Genomic DNA, 22923 nt, shown 5'->3' on the forward strand with positions numbered 1-22923 from the left:
GATTGAGGTCCACTAAGGAGGAAGGAAGTCTCTTTTGAGACTGCAACATCAACTCCAGCCAGATTTTCCACCATGCTGGCCTATCTTGCAGATTTCAGAAGTACCAGCTCCAAAATTCATGTGAGAGATTTATTTTAAGGTATTAGATTTTGGGTTTGGGACTTTGGATTTTACTCTGGGTAACTATCAGAAAGATAACATGATCTGACTTTTTTTTTAAGGATCATTCTAAATGTTAGCTGAGGAAAAGACTATAGAGAAACAAGTGAGAAGGGAGACAAACTGAGGAGTAGTACTTTAGGAAAGAAATTATCATGGTTTTGATGGAAGTGATGAGAAATACCAGATTTTTAATATATATCTCATTAAGCTATTCTAAATAGTTCCTGTGTTCAAATCACAGGCATTGAGTGCAAGTTTGGACGACAAAAGATACCATTATCCAAATCCCTTAAATTACTGACCTTGGGAGACTGAGAATTTGTTTACCAAAGGATACCTTTATTTTGAAGGTAGAAATCCCTTATTCCATATCACTCCTGAGGGTTCTGCTTCTCTGATCAAACCCTAACAAATACAGATGGTACTTACAGCCATAAAACTAGATGAAATTACTTAGGGATTATAGGATTAGAGTAACTTTAGAAATGGTCTAAGAATTGGGTCATTGGTCAGTCTTCCCTTTAAAGGTCAATTTTATGAGAAGAAACAAGCAAGTGAGACTGAGAAAGAGTAGTCTATATGGTAGAAAAAGAACCAAAACATTTTTCCAGAGAAAGTGATAGGTTATACCAAATATTGACAAGTTGAATAAGATAAGCAATGAGTTGACCATTGCACTGGATGGAGTTAAACAGGCAAGGAAGGTGTTATTCAAGACTATTGCAGTAGGTGAGCAGGATTGAACTCAATTCTGCTGAAACAAAAAATGCCACTGTTTTTAAGAACAGGGTGAGCTATTGTTAAACTACTAGAGGATACAGGTGAGGTTGATCACTGTGATTAGATGGTCATCTGTGTTTGCTAATCGATTCTTATCCAAGTTAGGCTCCTACCCTCCCACAGAGACTGGGAAATAGAGGCACTATTTTAAGGATTCCATTTCAAAAGGATGGTTCCCAGTCTTTGAGAAATACAGTCCTGGTTTATAAAACTGGCAAGAGTCTGGGAAAAGACTTACATCTCAAAGGGGAAGTTTACAATTGCATGTTTTTTTGTGAAGTCAGTGCTCTATGAAAGGAAAATCAGGGACCTATTATTAGGAAGATACCTATTGAAAGCTTAGTCAAGCTAGGGGGAACATTAAATCTGGTCTTGGTCAATTTACCAAGGTAGAGATCATTAGTAGCTCTAGGAAGAAGAGTTTCAGTGGAGTAGTGAGAACAAAGTATTAATCACATTAGTTCAAGAGAGAGGAGAAGAGGAAAGAGAAGAGAATAGAAACAATTCTGAGAATTTTGCTATAAAGGAGCAGAGGAATGGCCTGACAGATGAAGGGGAAAGTGATGTTCAAGAGAAGACATTTAGGATGAGAGAAATAGCTGCGTGTTTGTACAAAGATGAGAATGATCCAGTAGGGAGGGAAATATTAATCATGCAGGACAAATGCTAGAGGGCAGTTCTTAAATAGTCGAGGAACAATATCTAGTGTGCAATTTAGGGGGCTGACTTAGGAACACTAATTACTTATCATAGTAACAGTAGGGAGAGCCGAGTCTTTTCAGATCAGGGGCAGGAAGGTGGGGAGGTGTATGGTGAGAATCTGAGAAAGGTCTTTTCTGTTTACTATGGTAAGAAGCTAGGTTTTCAGCTTAAGCTTAAGGATGGAGGAAAAACTGATAAAGGATTAAGACACAAAGATATGAAATAGTTGGTCAAGGGCAATAAGAATGGATGGACTAGGAAAACATGGATTGCAGTAGTGTTTGACTAAATATTACTGCTCATCAGTGCAAACCAAGGTTAGTCAGCATAATTGTGTGATATTGACATGGTCAGTGGTGAATATGGTTTGACCAGGATTGGGGGGTTACCTATGTAAGTATGACAGAGGGGGAAACTTTGAAGACTACATATTTTTTACAATATACAAAATCACTAGCTTCTTCCTATCATTACTCATGCCAATGTATTCTTCTGCTCTTAAAAATTTTTTATTAATTATAGTGTATGTGCTTCTCTGTTTTCAATTAACAAGTATTTACTTAGGACTATTAATAATAGCTAATATTTACTCGTCAATTTAACTGTGTCCTAGTCACCTTTCTAAACACTTTGCCAGTATTTTTACTCCATTAATTTCATGTCAATCCTATGAGAGAGGTAATATTATCTGATATAATCTGCTCTCTCCAGATGAAGGCACTGAGACACAGAGAAATTAAATAACTTGCCCGGGATCAGACAGTAAGTAGCTGATATATAAATCCAGTATGAGGTTTCAGAATCTGGGTCCTAATCACTACATTGCAGTTGTTTGTGAATTAAATAGCCTGCCAGCAATCATACAGCATAAAAGCAGATAAGGTTTAATTAACAAATTAGTTAGGAAAACATATACCCATGAAACAAAGTGAGAAAAACAAGATTAATATAATTATATTAGTATACAATGTTTATTTAATTAGAAATTCATGTATGGGAAAAGGAAGTGTCAAAATGGATTTTGACGGGGGCAGGACATGAAGAGAAGAGAGAAATGTACCAGAGGTGGCAGAATAGCAGAAGCAAAGTCTGGGAGGTAGGCTTGCACTGAATGGACTAAGGAAGAGAGGAAAGGGTGTGACAGGCAAGAAGTAAGATTGAATTTGCATGGGAGCACTGAGAAGAAAATTTGGTGGGGGAGGGGGACTCAGGAAATAAATTTGTGAGTGTGGGTGTTGCAGAAGAAGCCGGGGACAGGGAAGGAAAGTGATGCCTTGATGAACCATGAGAGACTATGGACTCTGAAAAACGATCTGAGAATTTTGAAGGGGTGGGGGGTGGGAGGTTGGGGGCACCAGGTGGTGGGTATTGTAGAGGGCACGGATTGCATGGAGCACTGGGTGTGGTGCAAAAATAATGAATACTGTTATGCTGAAAAAATAAAAAAACTAAAAAAAAAAAAAAAAAAAAAAGATGTTTACAAGGTGGGGCGCCTGGGTGGCGCAGTTGGTTAAGCCACAGACTCTTGCTTAAGCTCAGGTCATGATCTTAGGATCATGATCTCAGAGTCATGAGATTGAGCCCCAGGTGGGCTCCACACTTGGTGAGGAGTCTACTTAGGTTTCTCTCTCCCTCTCTTTGCCCCTCCCTCACCCTTAAAATACATAAATCTTTTTTTAAAAAATGATGTATGCAAGGAGGTTCAGTTTGATTGTTTGGTATTGAGAACCCCTCTGATGGGTCATATAAAGAGCAAACCACACTTGACCCCACAGGGCACGGAGGAAGGCAGCAGCCAGGGAATGGATGTAAAGCAGGGACTATGGCTATGTTATGTTCATCTTTCCCCTCTCTACTCTTGACTCATTTCTTTCCCAGTGGCTAGTAAAAGTTTAATGAATGTTAAATAGAAAAATAAATATCCATGGCATTTGGTGACTAAATCAATCAACGGAATAAAGAAAATAATTTCTGTGTTTTTTTTTAAATTTTTCATAGACCAAAAAATTAACAATGTGAATGACAAAATGAGAATGTTGAAAAAGGAAAGCAGTTTAGAAAGAACAAAGTTTCCGGGCACCAGGTTAAGTATAAATACTATGCTTACCAGCAATTCATTCACATGTGTCAGAGTTGCTCATTAGTTGCCTAGGAAAAGTCACATCCAGCATTTAAACCTGGTAGAAAATGATGGGGAGTTTTTGGTCAAAATTCATTGTGTAGCTCCAGAAGAATAATGAAGAGAGGTGTGCCTTTTTTTCCCCCCTCATCTGTAGCTGGGAGGCCTGAGAGTAACACATAATAACAGAATAATAACAGCAGCTGTGCTTATAAATATCCCCCCTCCTACTGAAAGAGGGTTGTTCGGCTAGATGCAAACCCGGTATGTAATTATATATTTACAAGACATACATAATAATGGTTAGATGGTAAACACTCAGGAAGTAAAATAACAGGGGAAAAAAAACTGAGGAGTGAATGCAAAGAGATTTTAGAAATACCCTGCTGCTCAGTGTACCATGCACAGTTCTTTATGAATAAATTTCATGTGTGCAAATAAAGTAAGAGAAGTTAATTTGACAGCTAACAATATCAAGTGGGAAAATTACCCTTTAGAAAACTGTAGTGAATTTAGATTTTCTTCCCCCAATTTTCTCAAGCTTTGGACGGTGAAATTGTAAGGCTTGGGTTTTCTCTCTTCCAAAAATAGAATTATAGTGATTCACAGCTACTGAGATGGTGTGTATCGTGTCAGCTTGGTTAATCTGGAACTCGTTTTCCCAGAATTCCCTGCAGGTTCTGCATTAACGCAATCTGCACATGATTGGGAAAACAGAGTGGCCACATTGACCTGGATCCACAGGTACTGTGCTTCCAGGAAGTAACAGAAAGGAGTAGAGCAGTGGTGCCGTGGTTTTTAACTCGTCCTCCCTCTTTCAAACCCATTAAGTGTCTCTTCTAGTCTTGTGTCCTTTTAAAATTTTTCATCAAATTACTGAATTGTATGGGTGCCTGAGTGGTGTCTGCCTTTGGCTCTGGTGGTGATCCCAAGTGATCCCTGGGGTGGAGCCCCACATCAGGCTCCCTGCTCAGTGGGGAAGCTGCTTCTCCCTATCCCTCTCCCTCTGCCCCTCTGCCTGCTTGTGCTCTCTCTTGCTCTCCCTCAAGTAAATAATTTGTTTTTTCTAATTACTGACTTGTGGGAATAATTTTTATTTTTTTGATACAAGTCCTTCTTATTCTTATGTTGGATTTAAATTTCTCTTCTTTTTTACTTTGTTAAAGTAGAAAGTAAAATAATTCATCTTAAATGTTTCTTCTTTTCTAATACAGGTATTTAAAGATATGCATTTCCCTCTAAGACCTATGTTAGCTGACTATCACAAATTTTGATATGTATTGTTATAATTCTAATATAGCTACCATTTATTTAAGTCTTTTTTAAGTTCTCTCAGCAATGTTTTATAATTTTCAGTGTTGAGGTCGGCAAATCTCTTGCCAAATTTGTTTCTCTAAGGATTTTATGTTTCTTGATGCTGAATTTTGGAGTAGAGGACTCTAGTAGCTTATTGTTTGTTTCGTGGGATTTTTGGTTTTGTTTTTGGTCTTTGGATTCCTTAGGACTGCAAATAAAGTCGATTTTACTTTCCTTTCCAATTTCTATACCCTCCCCTTTCTTGCTTTATTAGAGTAACTAGCATCTCCACTATAATGCTGAATGCAAGTGCTGAGAGCAAACATCCTCACCTTTTTCCCTGGGTGTTAAGAGAAATGTGCTCCATCTTTCACAATTAAAAATGATTTTTGCTATAGGATTTTTTGTAGATTTCCTCTATAAAATTGAAGAAGATTCCTTCTATTCCTACTTGTCTGTCCATCTTCTATTCCCAGTTTATCATGCATGGATATTGAATTCTATCAAATTCTTTTTCTGCCTCTATCGATATGTTCAAATAATTTTTTTTCTCCTTTACTCTGCTAGCCATGGTTAATTGCATCCATCCCTTTCAACTGTTGAACCAATCTCACATTCCTAGTATAAACTCCACTCAATCATAATGTATTTTCTTTTTCACATAATTCTAGATTTGATTTGCTAGTGCACTGTTGAGGATTTTATGCCTGTGATCATGAGGGATATTGATCTATAACATTCTTTTTTGTAAAGTTTTTGTTAGGTTTTGGTGTCAGGACTGTGCTCGTTTCATAAAAGGGTTGATTCTCTCCTCCTGTTTTCTGAAAGATATTGCACAAGATTGGGATTATTTATTCTTTGAATGTTTTATAGCATTCACCAATAAAGCCAGCCATCTGTATATGACTTTTTTTTTTTTGGTAAAAAGGCTTTTGATTGCAAATTAAGTTCCTTTAATCACTATAGGTGTCTTTAGATTTTATCTTTCTAACTAAGGCACTTTGGGTGAATTGAATTTTTTAAGGAATTTGCCCATTTTATTTAAGCTTTCAAATTTATTGGCATAGAGTTGTCAGAATTAACCCTTTAATATCTTTTTAATGTTTACACGATCTGGGTGAAATCTTCTATTTGTGATATAAGTATAGTATTTTCTCTTTCTCTTTTTCTTGATAAGTTTTACTAGATCAAAGCTATTAATCTTAAAAAAAAAAAACACCTGATTTCTAGCTTTGTTAATTTTCTGTTGTTTGTCTTGGATTTAAATTTCTTTCTTTTTTTTTTTTAGTTTGTTAAAGTGGAAATTTAAATAATTCATCTTAAATGTTTCTTCTTTTCTAAGATAGGTATTTAAAGATATACATTTCCCTCTAAGACCTATGTTAGCTAATTGTCACAAATTTTTATATGTATTGTTTTTTTCATTCAGTCCAGCATATTATCTCATTTCTCTTAATATGTCTTATTTGATAAATAAGTTACTCAGAAGTATGCTATTTAAGTTCCAAATATTTGAAGTTTCTATATAACTTATTTTTTAATGTTCTTTTTTTTTTAAGATTTTATTTATTTATTTGACAGACAGAGATCACAAGTAGGCAGAGCAGCAGGCAGAGAGAGAGGGAAACAGGCTCCCTGCTGAGCAGAGAGCCTGATGTGGGGCTTGATCCCAAGACCCAGACGCCCCATTTTTTAATGTTCTAATTCAATTAGTTTGCAACCAGAGAACAGCTTTAAGAATGTAATGTTTTCGGGGTACCTGGGTGGCTCAGTGGTTTAAAGCCTCTGCCTTCAGCTCAGGTCACAATCCCAGGCTCCTGGGACCCAGCCCCACATCTGGCTCTCTGCTCAGTAGGGAGCCTGCTTCCTCCTCTCTCTCTGCCTGCTTCTCTGCCTACTTGTGATCTCTGTCTGCCAAATAAATAAATAAAATCTTTTTAAAAAAAAAGAATTCAATGTTTTCAATTTTACTGAGATTTACTTTGTTTAACATGTATCTTAGTGAGTGCTCAGTGTGTACTTGGAAAGAATTATAATCTACAGTTATTGAATGTATTGTTTCATAAATATCAATTAGGAGATAATGTTCTTCATATCTTTTACATCATAATTTTTCTTAAACTGAGAAATAATTGGGGCAGTTGGGTGGCTCAGATGGTTAAGCATCTATCTTTGACTCAGGTCATGATCCTGGGGTCCTGGGATCAGGTCCCGCATCCGGCTCCCTGCTCAGTGGGAAGTGTTTCTTCCTCTCTCTCTCTCTCTCTCTCTCATGAATAAATAAATAAAATCTTAAAAAAAAAAACTGAGATATAATTAGCAAACAACATTATAGCAGTTTCAGGTATACAACATAGTGATTTTGTATTTGTATTTGTACTTTTTTTGGTTTTTGGTCTACCTGTTTTGTTTTGGTTTTTTTTGTTTTATTATTATGGTCAGTTAGCCAACATATAGTATATCATTGATGTAGTGTTTGACAATTAATTAGCTGTTTATAACAACCAGTGCTCATCAGTTGTCTATAACACCCAGTGCTCATTATCATGTGTGCCCTCTTTAATACCCATCACCTGGTTATACTATCCCTCCACCCCCCTTTCTTCTGTAACCCTCATTTTGGTCCACCCGATTTATCATGTAGTAAGAGAAGAATGTTAAAAATCTAAGGAAGCTATGATTGTGAATTATCTATTTCTCCCATTAACTGTCAATTTTTGCTTCATATATTTTGAAGTTCTATTATTAGATGCATAGAGATTTGTTATGTTTTCCTGATGAATTGACCCCTATGTTGAAACGACCTTGTCTCAAACAAATATAGTCATATTAGCTCTATCTTACATCACTGTTTGCATAGCATATCTTTTTTTCATCCTTTTACTTTCAACCTACCTAGATTACTTTACATAATGGGTCTTTCATGTCACTAGGATTTAGTTGGGTCTTATTGCTTATCCAGTCTGACAATCACTACCTTTTAATTGGGATGTTGAGATGAAATAAATGTAATTATTGACAGTTACATTTAAATCCACCATCTTGCAATTTGTTTTTTATTTTTCCCAAGTTGTTTTCTTTCTATTCCTTTTTTCCTGACTACTTTGGGTTAATCAAATGCATTTAGTGTCTGATTTTATGTCCTATAGTGATGTCAGCCACATGTATTTTTACAATTAATTACAATTTTTACAATTAATTACTATTAATTTACAATTAAATTACAATTAATTTCCTATATATGTAATTATATGTATGCCTTACTAATCAGTCTCTTAGTATTATTAATTTATCACTTTATAATTCCTACTTTACAAATATAAACCCCTATGCAGTATAATTCCATATAACTGCCACCTCCTGTCTTTAAGGATATTGTTAACATCATTTACTCTGCATACACTGTAACACCCCTGTACAATTTTTTTTGTTGTTGTTTCATTTTAAAATGCCAGTTACCTTTTAAGGAAATGAAAAGAAGAAATATATAGTCTTGTATATTTACTCGCATATTGTAATTTTTGGTGCTCATTATTGCCATAGATCTGAATTGACATCTGGTGTCATTTCCCTTCAGCTAAATGAATAACTAACCTCTTTTTAAATTTCTTATAGTGCAAGTCTGATGAAATTGAATTCTGTCTGCTTCCATTTGTGTAACAATGCCTTTATTTTACCTCAGCTTTGACAGACATTTTTGCTGGATACAGAAATCTATATTGACAGGTTATTTTTCAGTGCTTTAAGTAAATTTATCCCATCCACTTCTCCTTCCACTGTTCCTAATGTGGAGTCAGATATCATTTATAACATTGTTCAATTGTATGTAATATTTCTTTTCTTCTTTGGCTGATTTCAAGATTTTCTCTTTATCTTTGGTTTTCAACAACTTTGTTTTGATGTACCTAGTTATATTCATTCTGCTTACAGTTTGCTGAGCATTGAGATCAGTAAGTTGATGCTTTCTCATCAAATTTTAGATTTATGCTATTATTTCTTCCAATATCTCCTAACATTTTTGAGACTTTAGCCAGGTGATAGACTTTTTGATATGTTACTCAGTTCACTGAGGTTGTGTTCATTTTTCTTGAATATTTTTACTATGTTCTTCCAATTGGATAGTTTTTATTGATGTCTTCAAGCCACCTAACCTTTCTTCTGGCATCTCTGATGTGGGCAAGGGACCAGAAAACTTTCATAAATATCTAAAAGAAATCTTTATTCTGATAGCTACAAGGTCAAGATTTCAGAAAATCTGGATGTCAGAACATTAGGTATAGTTGTGGCACATCTTATTCCCAAAGAGAAATTGGAGTTAAAATGACCTATACTTGAGAAAAACATCTTCACCGCTACATGAATAAGCCCTCTCTCTCAATTATTATCATGCTGTTCTAATTCTTTCATATGCATAATTATATACCTATTTCAGGTGTGTAATTATTGTTTAAAACTAGAAAATAATTAATTTATCTCTACTTATAAAAATTCTCAAGTGTCTTCTTTGCCCATCTGTTATGACTTTTTATTTATTTATTTATTTATTTGACAGAGAGAGAAAGAGAGAGAGCACAAGCAGGGTGAGTAGCCAGCAGAAGGAAAGGGAGAACCTCCTGAGCAGGGAGCAAAATGCGGGGCTGGATCCCAGAACCAGAGATCAAGACCTGAGCAAAAGGCAGATGCTTAACTGACTGAGCCACCCAGGTGCCCCCTTAGAACTTTTTAAGGAACTTTGAAAATTTGGACATTGGCAGGACTATATAAGTCTTTGTTCACCACTCATGGGAAAAATAATATAATTTTTAATTTTTTCCCAGTTTTATCAATATTTGAATATAAAATTCTACATGAAAGAGTAACAGGTAAAATTGGAAATGTTGTCTACTGTAAAGTTTTTGGTGTACTTCAACAAAATTAAACAAGTGACTCTAGTGGCTGGGTCACAAAACCAGTGATTTCCAGTTCTTTGTTTTAACAAATTGGAAGGCCTAGTCAAGTCATCAGGTGAGCAAGTATTGAAGACAGTTTGTAGATCAGTATGTGATATTTGGTATTTAACAAGGAAGGACTGAAAAGAATTGAGTGACGTTGCTAATGCAAGGATCTTAAAATTTCTGAATTCTATCTCATGGTAATAAATTTAAATATTTAATTTCAGTTCACAAACATACTTGGTGCCAGAGAAGTATGAAATAATTATGAAAAAATACAATGAAGTCATTGAGAAGTAAATGGAAATACTAGTTTAAATTAAAAAAGAGGGGCGCCTAGGTGGCTCAGTGAGTTAAAGCCTCTGCCTTTGGCTCAGGTCATGATCCCAGGGTCCTGGAATCAAGCCCCCATCCAGGCTTGCTGCTCAGCAGGGAGCCTGCTTCCTTCTGTCTCTCTCTCTGCCTGCCTCTCTGTCTACTTGTGATCTCTGTCTGTCAAATAAATTAAAAAAAAAAAAAAAAGTAAAAAGAATGGCAAAATTTCTGACTTGAGTTTATGTGATTTATGATGGGAAGAAAATAGTAGAAGAATCACAACACTATTTAGATAACATTAGATAAATTTAGAAGTTGAGGTTACAGATTTATTTTAGTGCTGAAGTCACAAAATGCCTGTGTGCCAGTTATCAATTTATTGTCTCTCAGTCCACATGCACTATCTGTCCTGTAATAATGGATTTCCCCTTTAAGCATCTCTCCTTTTCAGCAAGCATGACATTAGGTGTTATCATTGGAGGGAGCAGGAGGAATGTTGCAAAAGGAAAAGGATTTTCTTCCCAGTTCCAGTGTGCTGACGTTTGGGGTTTGCCCTACTCCTACTTCATAGCTGATGCGTATGGGATATCCAGTGTCTTTCTGCCCCAAGTACATGCCCAGAACATGCAGTCCCTCGGTAAGATCATGACCCCAGGCCCAGCTTGTGACCACTTCCCTGTGTTCCTTCTGACATGGGCACTGCACCTGCTGGGTTTTACACTGCTCTACCAGCAGACAAGTTTCTGAAGCCATGATCCTTCCGTGCATCCAGCAATCAGCACTCAGCTCCTGCAAAGCATAATTTTTCCACTGCCGTGTCCTATAGGGTGCTTTCTCTGTCTCTCGTTTTCATACAGTGCCATTTTTCTAATGCTGAGCTCCTTCAGATCACCATTTCTCAAGGACTGGGCTCCTGCAAGGTGTGATTCTTTATTTTATAGGGTTTTTTTAGTACCCGGCTCCTGCAGGGGGAAACTCCATGCAGTGCACAGCAGCCAGCAGTCAGCAGTCAGCAGCCTGCCCTGGTATCTCCTCTGGTTAACTTTTAGCGCATCTTTTTTTTTTTTTTTTTTTAAGATCTTATTTATTTATTTGAGAGAGAGAGAGAGAGCACATGCACAAGCATGGGGCAGGGGGAGGGTAGAGAAAAAGAGAGGAGCAGGCTCCACACTGAGCAGGGAGACAGATGTGGGGCTCCATCCCAGGACCCTGGAATCATGACCTGAGTCAAAAGCAGACACTTAACCAACTTCACCCAGGTGCCTGAATTTTTAGCACATCTTTAGACATAGTACGTTGCCATGAAAGTCTTCCACAGAAGCCTAGGCAGATTCCCTGCAAGTCTCACCAGCCACAGTGACTGAATGATTTCTGCACTATTCAAAGAGCCCAGCTCTGCCCTCTCCAAAGAAATATGGTTCTCAGCCCAGGGTCGGTGAGTTGGGGAGTGTTAATTCTTCCTGAGTACTCTATCTCAGCCCCCAGAGATAAGAGATGATGCTCATTATATCTCATATTCATTCATTTTATAATGTTTAGGGTTTGTTAACTTCTTATTAGCTAATTCCCATTACTCCAAGTTCTGTTATAAATAATAATTCTTTGGGGGGTTTTAATAATTATTATTCATATTAAGCATCTTTATTTTTTTTAAATATACCTTTTGCATTACATTTTATACTTTATTTTCTGTGATTATTTAGATATAATTCTGATAAAATGGACATTACTAACCAGTATATATTTTACCAGTGAGTAGCTAAATGCTTTACTTCTTGAGCTTTGGACTGTCAAACTCATCTTCATTCTGTGTTTACAGTGGATGACAACTCACCTGGTCCTAGGAATGTTGGATTATATTTATTTCTTTTTTGTACATTGTAGAGGTTTCTCTGTTGTCATCTGTCATCTAAAGTTATTGAGAATTCCAAAGTCATCTTCCTATTTTCCTTTTTAAGTGACCCTCTGTTTCTTTTCCTGGGATGCTTGCAAATTCCCTTCTTTAAACTTGAAAATCAATGAGTTTCCCTGAAAATTTCAAACTTTTATATCTTTATGAATGTTTTTTGGCCACTGAAATACAGTGAGTATTTTGAATCCATTTAGATTTTCTTTCATTATGAGAAATGTTCTTTTCATTTTTATTGTGATAAGAACACTTAACATGAAATCTACTCTTCCAACAGATTTTTAAAGCATCTAATATTGCTATCTATAGGCAAATTTTGTACAGCAGATCTCTAGAAATTACTCATCTTGCATAACTGAAATTTTACATCCATTGATTAGCAGCTCCCGATGTCGCGCTCCCTGACCCCACCCCGCAATCACCATTCCACTCTTTGAGTCTATGAATTTGACTATTTTAAGTTACTTCATATAAGTGGAACCATGCAGTATTTGTCTTTCTGTGGCTAGGCTTATTTCACTTAATACAATGTCATCAAGGTTCATCCATATTTTTGCAGCTGGAAGTAATTCCTTCTTTTTAAAGGCTAATATCTCACTGTATTTCAAAATATGGTGTGTGTGTGTGTGTGTGTGTGTGTGTGTTTCTTCAGCAGTCAATGAACAATCCGTTATTTCCATATCTTGGCTATTATGAATAATGCTGCAATAAAAATGGAAGTGCTAACATCTCTTCAAGACTCTGATTTCATTTTGTTTAGATAAATACCCAGGAGAAGGATTGCTGATCAGCTGGTAGTTCTATTTTCAATTTTTTGAGAAACCTCCATATTGTTTTTCATAGCAGCTGCACCATTTTGCATTCCTACCAAAAGTGTACAAGGGTTCCAATTTCTTCACATTGATCTTTTGTTTGTTTTATAATAGCCATCCTAACAGATGTGAAATTATATCATATGGTTTTGGTTTGCATGTCCCTGATGATTAATGATGTCCAGCATCTTTTCATATACCTATTGGCCATTTGTATATCTTCATTGTGAAATATCAATCCAAATTCTTAGCTCATTTTTTAAGACAAATTATTAGTTCATTTTGTTTGTTAGTTTTTACTGTTGAGATGTAGGATTCCCTTATAAATTCTGGAAAATAACCTCTCAGACAGACTCATTATTATTACAGGACACAAAATCTACAAAAATCAGTTGCATTTCTATATACTAATAATAAACTATATGAAAAGGAATTTAGGAAAACTATCCCATTTATAGTAGCATCAAAAATAATAAAATACTTAAGAATAACATAAGGAAGTAAAAGACTTGTATTCTGAAAACTACAAAACATTGATGAGAGAAATTGAAGATGTAAACAACAGAAAGATATCCTGTGTTCATAGATTAGAAGGATTAATAGCATTAAAATGTTCATGCTGGGGTGCCTGGGTAGCTCAGTCATTAAGCATCAGCCGTGGGCTCAGTCGTGATCCCAGGATCCTGAGATTGAGCCCCACATCAGGCTCCCTGCTTGGTGGGGAGCCTGCTTCTCCCTCTCCCTTTGCCTGCCACTCTGCCTGCTTGTGCTCTCTCTCTCTCTCTCTCTGTCAAATAAATAAAATTTTTAAAAATAATCAAAAATTTAAAAAAATAAAATGTTCATGCTAACCCAAGGAGATCTACAGATTCAATGCATTATCCCTATCAAAATCCCAATGGTATTTTTTACAGAAATAAAAAAAAATTCTAAAATTCATATGAAAGCACAAAAGACCCCAATAGCCAAAACAACTTTGAAAAAGAAAAACAAAGAAGGAGGCCTCATACTTGCTGATTTTAAAATATATTATAAGGCTATAGTAATCAAAAATAGCATGGTACTGGCAGAGACAGACAGATAGACCAATGGATAATATAAAGAGCCTAGAAATAAATCCATGCATATACAGTCACTTATCTTCAACCAGAGTGCCAAGACTGCACAATGAGGAAAGGATAGTCTTCAACAAATGGTGTGGGGTGTGGGGGGGGAGGAGGTAGTTGGATATCTACATTCAAAAGAATGAAATTGTGCGGTTATCTTACACATTACCCAAAAATCAACTAAAATGGATTAAAGACTTAAAAGTAAGATTTGAAACTATAAAACTCCTAGAAAAAAATATAGGGAAAAGTTCCCTATCATTGGTCTTGGCAATGATTTCATGGCTGTGACATCAAAGTCCTGGCAACAAAGCAAGTGGAACTAAATCAAACTTAAATGTTTCTGTACAACAAAGGAAACAGTCCATCAAAAGAAAAGGCAACCTATAGAACGGGAAAAAAATATCCACAAACCATATATCTGATAACGGTTAAATTTCCAAAAAAATTCTTATATTCACTCTCCTTTTCAAATTACTGTGTGGTTTTTTTCTACTGAGAACTTGGCTGATACAAACTGACATTTTATTATAAAATTTTGTTTCTATATTATATATATTTGTGTAATAGGTTTATATCTTTAATTGTTTCAACATTTGCACATAATGTACATAATGTAGTTTTTCATGTTAATGTTGAGAATAAACTTTCACAATAATTTTATAAGATATATTAGCAAAATGTTTAAATTCATTGACCTATTGTTGTGCTCTGTAATTTAATAGACACTAGACACATGTAACTATTTAATTCTAAATTTAACTATATTAAAATGAAATAAAATTCAAAATAAAATTCCTCAGTCATACCAGCTACACTGTGAGTGTCAATTATGATACTTATCATACCAGCCACATATGGCCAGGGCCTACCATACTAAACAGCACAGACGTTGAACATTACTATCATTGCAGAAAGTTCTTTGGGACAGTATTGTTGAAGAGAGATTTGGGTTTGACTTTCCTGCCTGCAGTTAGCTTGACTTACCTCCCGCATTTTAAGGGCTCACTAGTGTCTGATTTGTCATCATGGGATCTTGCATGTATCTTCACTTACCAAGGGTCCACTTTTTCAGCTAAAAAGGTAATGTTATGAGTCTGTGGTCACAGATTCACTCCTCCTGTAATTATCAGATTATCCAAAAAAGCTGCCTCCTATAACTTTAGAATGGCCTTGGAAATGGTCAACTAAAGTATTAGCTTGGAGATGATATCATACAGTGTTCAGATACTGTCACTAAATATACTATACATACAGGGCTTCTGAGTGTCTCATTCAGTTAAGTATCCAACTCGGTTTCTGCTCATGGGGTCATGGGATCAAGCCCCAAGTTATTTTGGCAGCTTTGAATTTCCTCAGGCAGGCTCTTTAAGGATGAGGTGGGTCATCCTAAGGAGGTAGCCTTGAGCTGTTAGAAACTATACTAGTGTTTATTCAAGTCTTCATAGGCTAAGAGTGAGTTCTACTCAAGAAGAGATCCTGGAGAGCTTGGCCAGAATTTAGTCAAGGAGAGAATATTTGTCTCCTCTTCCCCTAACATATATTATGAGAGGCTACAAGGATGGAATGTTGGTATGTGTTCTTGGTAGTTTTGAAGCACAGAGAACTGAACCACCTGAGAAATCTTAACCGAGAGGAGACCGGCTAGCCAGTTAGTTCCTCAGAAAAGAGGTAGCCAACCTTTTCAAAGCACAACATACTTCAAGCACTTCCCAAGAACCAGATGTGTACCATGTAGTGCAGAAATGAGAGAAGCTTCTTTCCAATAAAACTGCCAGCACAGAAGGGCAAATGGTCTCCACCAGGGACTATCTGCTTAGAGTCACTGCTCCAAAAGCAGGAGCCAAGGACGGAGCAAAAAGTCAGAGAAACAATATACAGAGAAGAGATATCACAGGATTTTTAGTCACAAAGTCCCCCAGAAGAGTCTCCAAAGAATCCATGAAAGATCAGTTAGGAGTATCATCTTGGTCTAGAGAGAATGATGGCAGTTTACAACTTATCCTAGTAAAATAAGGACATTCTTCCTCCCTTTCCTTTGCCTCCTCCATTCCAAACCCAGAAGATTAGAAAGAGCAGTTTGCAAATGGGAGCGTTGCCTAGCAATAAAAAGAAAAGAAACCCAACTTATATTTTTTCTATGAGGGCAAAAAGTCTACAGGACTTACCTTTGACATGAGCTGGCCATGCTATATTTTAAATCAAAACTGAGTTTTATAATGTAAAGAAATCACTGTCCTTTCTATTGCCAAAGAAAACAAGGAAACATAGAACATGTCATGGGGTGAATTGTGTGCTCAAAAGTTATGTTGAAGTCCTAACCCCTGGTACCTGTGAATGTAATTTTATTTGGAAATAGGATCTTTGCAGATGTGTTCAAGTTATAAAGAGGTCACTAGGATGGGCCCTAATCCAATAAGTCTAGGGTCCTTTCCTGATAAGAAGAGGAAAATCCCATGGGAGGACAGAGACATAGGATCAATGATCATATGATGACCGAGGCAGAAAGTGGAGTGATGCATTTACAAGCCAGTGAATGCCAAGGATTGTCAGCAAACCACTAGAAGCTAGAAAAAGTTAAGGCAGGATCCCCCTACAGGTTCCAGAGGACGCATGGTCCTGCCAAGATTCTGCTTTTGGACTTCTGGCCTCCAGAACTGTAAGACAATAAATTTCTATTGTTTGAAGCCACCCTGTTTGTGAAACTTTGTATAGCAGCCCTGGGAATTAATGTAGCACCTGCCAGAGTTTCAAACCATAGAAGAAAACCTTCCCTCCCTAAATAAATGTTAGACAATGGGAACAATCTGAAAGTGAAATTAAGAAAATAATTCCACTTACAATAGACTCAAAAAAGTCAAATATTAGGAATAAATTTACAAAAGCACTACAAAACCAGTATACTAAAAACCACAAAACATTATTGAAAGAATTAAAAGATCCAAATAAATGGAAAAAAACTCCATGTCCAATCACTGGAAGACTTAATATTCTTAACATTGTAATATTCCCCAAATTGATCTACACATCCAGTGATTCCCTATCAAAACCCAGCTGGCTTTTTGCAAACATTAAAAAACTTAATGCAATCCCTATCAAAATACCATCAGCTTTTTTCACAGAAATGGAACAAATAATCCTAAAACTTGTATGGAACCAGAAAAGATCCTCACTAGCAAGAGGAATGTTGAAAAAGAAAACCAAAACTGGTGGCATCACAATTCCGGACTTCAAGCTCCATTACAAAGCTGTCATCATCAAGACAGTATGGTACTGGCACAAAAACAGACACAAAGATCAACGGAACAGAATAGACAGGCGAGAAATGGACCCTCAACTCTATGGTCAACTAATCTTCAACAAAGCAGGAAAGAATGTCCAAAGGAAAAAAGACAAATGGTGTTGGGGAAATTAGACAGCCACATGCAGAAGAACAAAACTGGACCATTTCCTTATACCACACATGAAAATGGACTCAGAATGGATGAAAGACCTCAGTGTAAGAAAGGAATCCATCAAAATCCTTGAGGAGAACACAGGCAGCAACCTCTTCTACCTAAGCTGCAGCAACTTCTTCCTAGAATCATCGCCAAAGGCAAGAGAAGCAAGGGCAAAAATGAACTACTGGGACTTCATCAAGATTAAAAGCTTTTGCACAGCAAAGGAAACAGTCAACAAAACCAAAGGACAGCTGACAGAATGGGAGAAGATATTTGCAAACGACATATCAGATAAAGGGCTAGTATCCAAAATCTATGAAGAACTTATCAAATTCAACATCCAAAGAACAAATAATCCAATCAAAAAATGGCCAACAGACACATGCTCAACATCACTTTGCATCAGGGAAATACAAATCAAAACCACAATGAGATACCACTTCACACCAGTCAGAATGGCTAAAATTAACAAGTCAGGAAATGACAGGTATTGCCAAGGATGCAGAGAAAGGGGAACCCTCCTACACTGTTGGTGGGAAGGCAAGCTAGTGTAGCCACTCTGGAAAATAGTATGGAGGTTCCTCAAAAAGTTGAAAATAGAGTTACCCTATGACCCAGCAATTGCACTATTAGGTATTTACCCCAAAGATACAAATGTAGTGATCAAAAGGGGCACGTGTATCCCTATGTTTATAGCAGCAATGTCCACAATAGCCAAATTATGGAAAGAGCTTAGATGTCCATCAACAGATGAATGGATAGAGAAGATGTGATATAGATACAATGGAATTTAATGCTGCAATTAAAAAAAAAGAAATCTTGACATTTGCAATGACATAGATGGAACTAGAGGATATTATGCTAAGCAAAATAAGTCAATCAAAGAAAAATAATTATCATATGATCTCACTGATATGAGGAATTTGAGAAACAAGACAGAGGATCATAGAGGAAGGGAGAGAAAAATGAAACAAGAGGAAACCAGAGAGGAAGACAAACCATAAGAGACTCTTAATCTCAGGAAACAAACTGAGGGTTGCTGGAGTAGAGCGGGGTGGGAGGGATAGGGTGTCTGGGTGATGGATATTGGGGAGGGTACGTGCTATGGTGAGGGCTGTGAATTATGTAAGACTGATGAATCATAGACCTGTACTCCTGAAACAAATAATACATTATATGTTATTTTTTTATGAATTAAAAAAAAAAAAGAAATTGAAAAACGTACCCTAAAATTCAAATGGAAATGCAAGGGACAGAAATAGTAAAAACAATCTTGAAAAAGAATAAAGTTGGAGGATTCACACTTTCTGATTTCCGAAGTTACCACAAAGTTACAAAAGTCAAGACAGGATGGTAATGGCAGATCAATGGAATGGACTTTAAAGTCCAGAAACTTCCATTTATGGTTAAGTGACTTTAGACAAGGGTACCGATTCAATTAAATGGAGAAAGAATAGTCTTTTCAACAAACTGGGCTGGGACAACTAGAAACCCATGTAGAAGAAAGAATGCAGCTATATTCCCAACCTCTCACTATTCAGTAACAGTGAATAGTGAGAACATTACATAGAACATCCCAACACAGTGAGATTGGAAAGCATCTCAAAATTTAGGCAGAAGAAGGCTTTTCTTTTATAGGGAGGAGTAAACAAGGCTAGAACAAACTGCTTGTGGGGAAGTGGGATGACCGAGGGGCTGGGGGACTAAACAGTAGATCTTCAATCAGAGAGTGTTTTACCCTGAGGTTGGAATATTCTTAGTTAGGAGGCATATGTGAGGAGGACTGGCTCAGGCTGAGCATGTGGCAAAGTTCAGAGGCCTGAGAGAAGAGAAACTTACCAAACTTCGGTTAACAAGCATTTTGTTTTGATTGATCAGTGGAGACAAAACAGTTCATTTAATCATTTCTGAAGCAAAGAATGGAAATTTGGAGGGTCTGTATCTGACCTTGTCATAGGTCATTAAGTGGGCATCCATAAGACTTATCTAAATCATATGGAAATAAATTGTAGTGAACCATTTCCCACAATACAAAAAGGGAAAAGGTGTGTATTCCTTTATGTTGTTACTGTTTTTCAGGAGCAAGGGTTCAGTTAAAATACAATACAGTCATTATTTATAAACAAAGATTACTGCTTTCAGCAGCCCAGCAAAATGGAAAGGGATAAAGAAAGAATTTCATAGCATTCTGAGATCCAGAATCCCAATAGGAGGGTCTTGTAAACAGGGGCAAAGAATGAACAAATCCTGAGATTAGCTGGAAAATGCAGTCATGTGCTATCTGTAACTCTAAAACAACCTAGAGAACCCCAAAATTGCTAAGAGGGAACAATCCAGTTTCAGTATTTTAGACCAAGAGTAGAGAAATCCCCACGAAGCATTTGCATATTAAACAGAGGAGAGGCTATCAACCTGATTTTCAGAATTGTATCTAGGAGGTAAGGCCGCTAATATTACTTGGAGGCCAAAGGACATGTCATCAACCGTGCCAGGCCCATTCATTAATGCTGACTCTAGGTAGCTCCCACCCCCAGGATGAGTAATAAGGATGAAAATAAGGAATATAAAAAATACTATAGCATAAGAGCAAGGAACAATGCCCTAAAGATTTAGACAAAAATGAAGATCATGTCTACAAAAATAACTTTCTTCAAGAAAAGTATGGAAAAAAATTTTTTTAAAAAACAAAAATCTGTTTGATATTCTTGACATTTTTTTCTTGACATTTTTAAAAAGCAAGATAAAATTCAATAAGCTTATCCTTAAGGATAACATAAGAAAAAAATCATAGATAAAAGTAGAATTTCATGAAAAAGAAAAAAGGGGAATTTAAAATTCAATGACAATTTGAATGTTCATTGAAGGCTGTGAAAATATAAACAGTCTAAAATTGAATTGCTAATGAGAAAGACAAAAACACAAAACTCACTCAGAATGCAGAGAGAAAAGACAAGAACAAACATAAGAAAGAAATTATTTTAAGCTAGGAATTACAGATGTCTGAATGGAAGAATAATATCCAGATACTTAACAGGATGAAATTTTTCTAACTTAAAGAAAATCAGGGGTACCTGGGTGGCTCAGTTGGTTAAGTGGCTGTCTTTGGCTCAGATCATGATCCCAGGGTTCTGGGATTGAGCTCCCCACCCCTCATCTGGGCTCACCGCTCAGCAGGAAACCTGCTTCTTCTCTCTCTGCCTTCTTCTCCCCCTGCTTGTGCTCTCTTTCTCTCTCTCTCTCTGTAAAATAAATGAATAAAATCTTGAAAGGAAAAAAAGAGGAGAAGAGAAAAAAAAGAAAAGAAAAGAAAGGAGAGAAAGAAAAGAAAATCAGATTCTTCAAACCAAAAAGTCTCACTGGATTCTTGGAAATTTTAGTGGTACAAGTAAAACCTGGATCTAACCTAGCAATTTTTTTTGAACATTAATTTTGTTTTAATCCTGAAATCATCAAAGCAGAGGGAACTAAAAAAAACTATGAGAGAAAAAGAGAAAGAAGAAATAAAATGGAGAATGCGAAAAGGGATAAATGATACAAATGAGAGTGGGTTTTGTTACAGATTTGTTGTACATATTTTACAAGTATATAATGTACAGTAACATGATAACAAACTTGAAAATTCTAATATAACAGACATTTTCGTATGAAATATGAAATACAAACTGAAATACATATCTTAAAAGGTCACCTCCAAATAAAGTATAGATAGTAATTTAAACAAGCTCTCTTAAGTCTGAATAGCAGAAAGTTTTTTTTTTAAATGTAATAACATCTGGAAGCTAGAAAATTAAGGAAAACTGCTCAATCCACTTGATGCCTGAAGTTAATATCACATACATATTCACATGTACCAGTAACAGATGAATTTCATCATAAACACAGTTAGTATTTAGGTATGCTTCTTTTCATTGCAGTTTTTTCCCAGAAGCCCTGAAACCATAAGGCAGAAAATAAAAATGATTGATGTATCCTTTGGCAAAGAGGATAGAATTATCAGAAATAAAGGGGAAAGTTTGGTATATGCCTATTCATTGCATTATTATGAATAAGAATAATAAAAATTGGAACCAACCTAAATATCAAACAATTAACATATACTACTCTATCTTTTTTTATTTTTTTGACAAGAGTACTACTTTAAATCTTCATTTGTAAGGTGATTATTATGGAATGTTTTACATATTTTCTTTTATCAACATAAAAAAATCAAATTTCTGGAAGCTTATTATCGGAAATGAAACACAGTAGTTATAGAGGTTTATCTATAGCTCACACAGACTATATGTAGACTAATCTACAGGTTCACTGGATGGGCTGTGCGCAAACCTATTCCCTGTTAAGATACAAGTACTTGATCATGAGCTTTAACTTCGATTTCCTCCAACCTCTGTTTTCTAAATAATTTTGTGATATTTAATACTAGTTCAAAGTACAATAACCCAGTCTTGATGAATCGCATGTAATAAGAGCTCTGTGGAGTGAAAATATGTAACTAATAAGCTACAAATTGATCTATGACTTTATGAGGCCTGTGCAGATATTTTCACATAGCCACACACAAGACAGTTTGACCCAAAGCAATGAGGTTGCTGCTATTACTTTGCCAAGTTTTCCATCCCTCTGACTGCCCAGAGCTCCCACTATATTATCTTTCATACATGTATCTTAAGTTCAAACTTAAATTATTTATGTGTCATTCAAATACATCTCTTTCAACTAAACCTATCCAGCTCTGAAAAGAACAGTAATCTATTTATTAGCACAAGGTGAGATGCAATGTTTGCTGTATTAACTATGTCATGGTACCAGCATTTTAAACAATGACGAGTTCATTTGCTCATAGAATAGATTCCAACAGGCAAAATTGTAGCCAATATGTTTGAAGATGTGTGGTCCTTTCCAAATTCTGGCGTGCACACACACATTATTTTAGTATAATAGACTCTGTAAGTTATAGGTAGGGGATAGTGGTATGCCCGCCAAACCCCCTTTGCTGGGGCAGCACACTCCCCTCTAGCCACCGAAAGTGCTAGCTCCTGAGGGCTCACAGCAGCATCTTCCCTCATGAACTGGCCTTAGCTGATGGGAGCTTTGGAAAGTTATGTCCCCACCTCACCATCCAGCCTCACACAAACCCACAGCAATGAATAATGATAAGCTACCCTCCTCACCCTGAGGGAAAGTCTACTTTGTGTTATAGTTCATGCTCCCGAACCCCCGGCTCATGGGCTAGGCCAGCTCTGAGCTATACCGGAGACCATATCCTTACTGAGTTCTCTCCCCTCTCTTCTACTTCACTCACCACCTTAGAGGGTTTTGCTGAACACCTCTCCTACAATAAAACACAGGTA

This window comes from Lutra lutra, chromosome 2, assembly GCF_902655055.1.
Source record: "Lutra lutra chromosome 2, mLutLut1.2, whole genome shotgun sequence".
Classification (NCBI taxonomy): domain Eukaryota; kingdom Metazoa; phylum Chordata; class Mammalia; order Carnivora; family Mustelidae; genus Lutra; species Lutra lutra.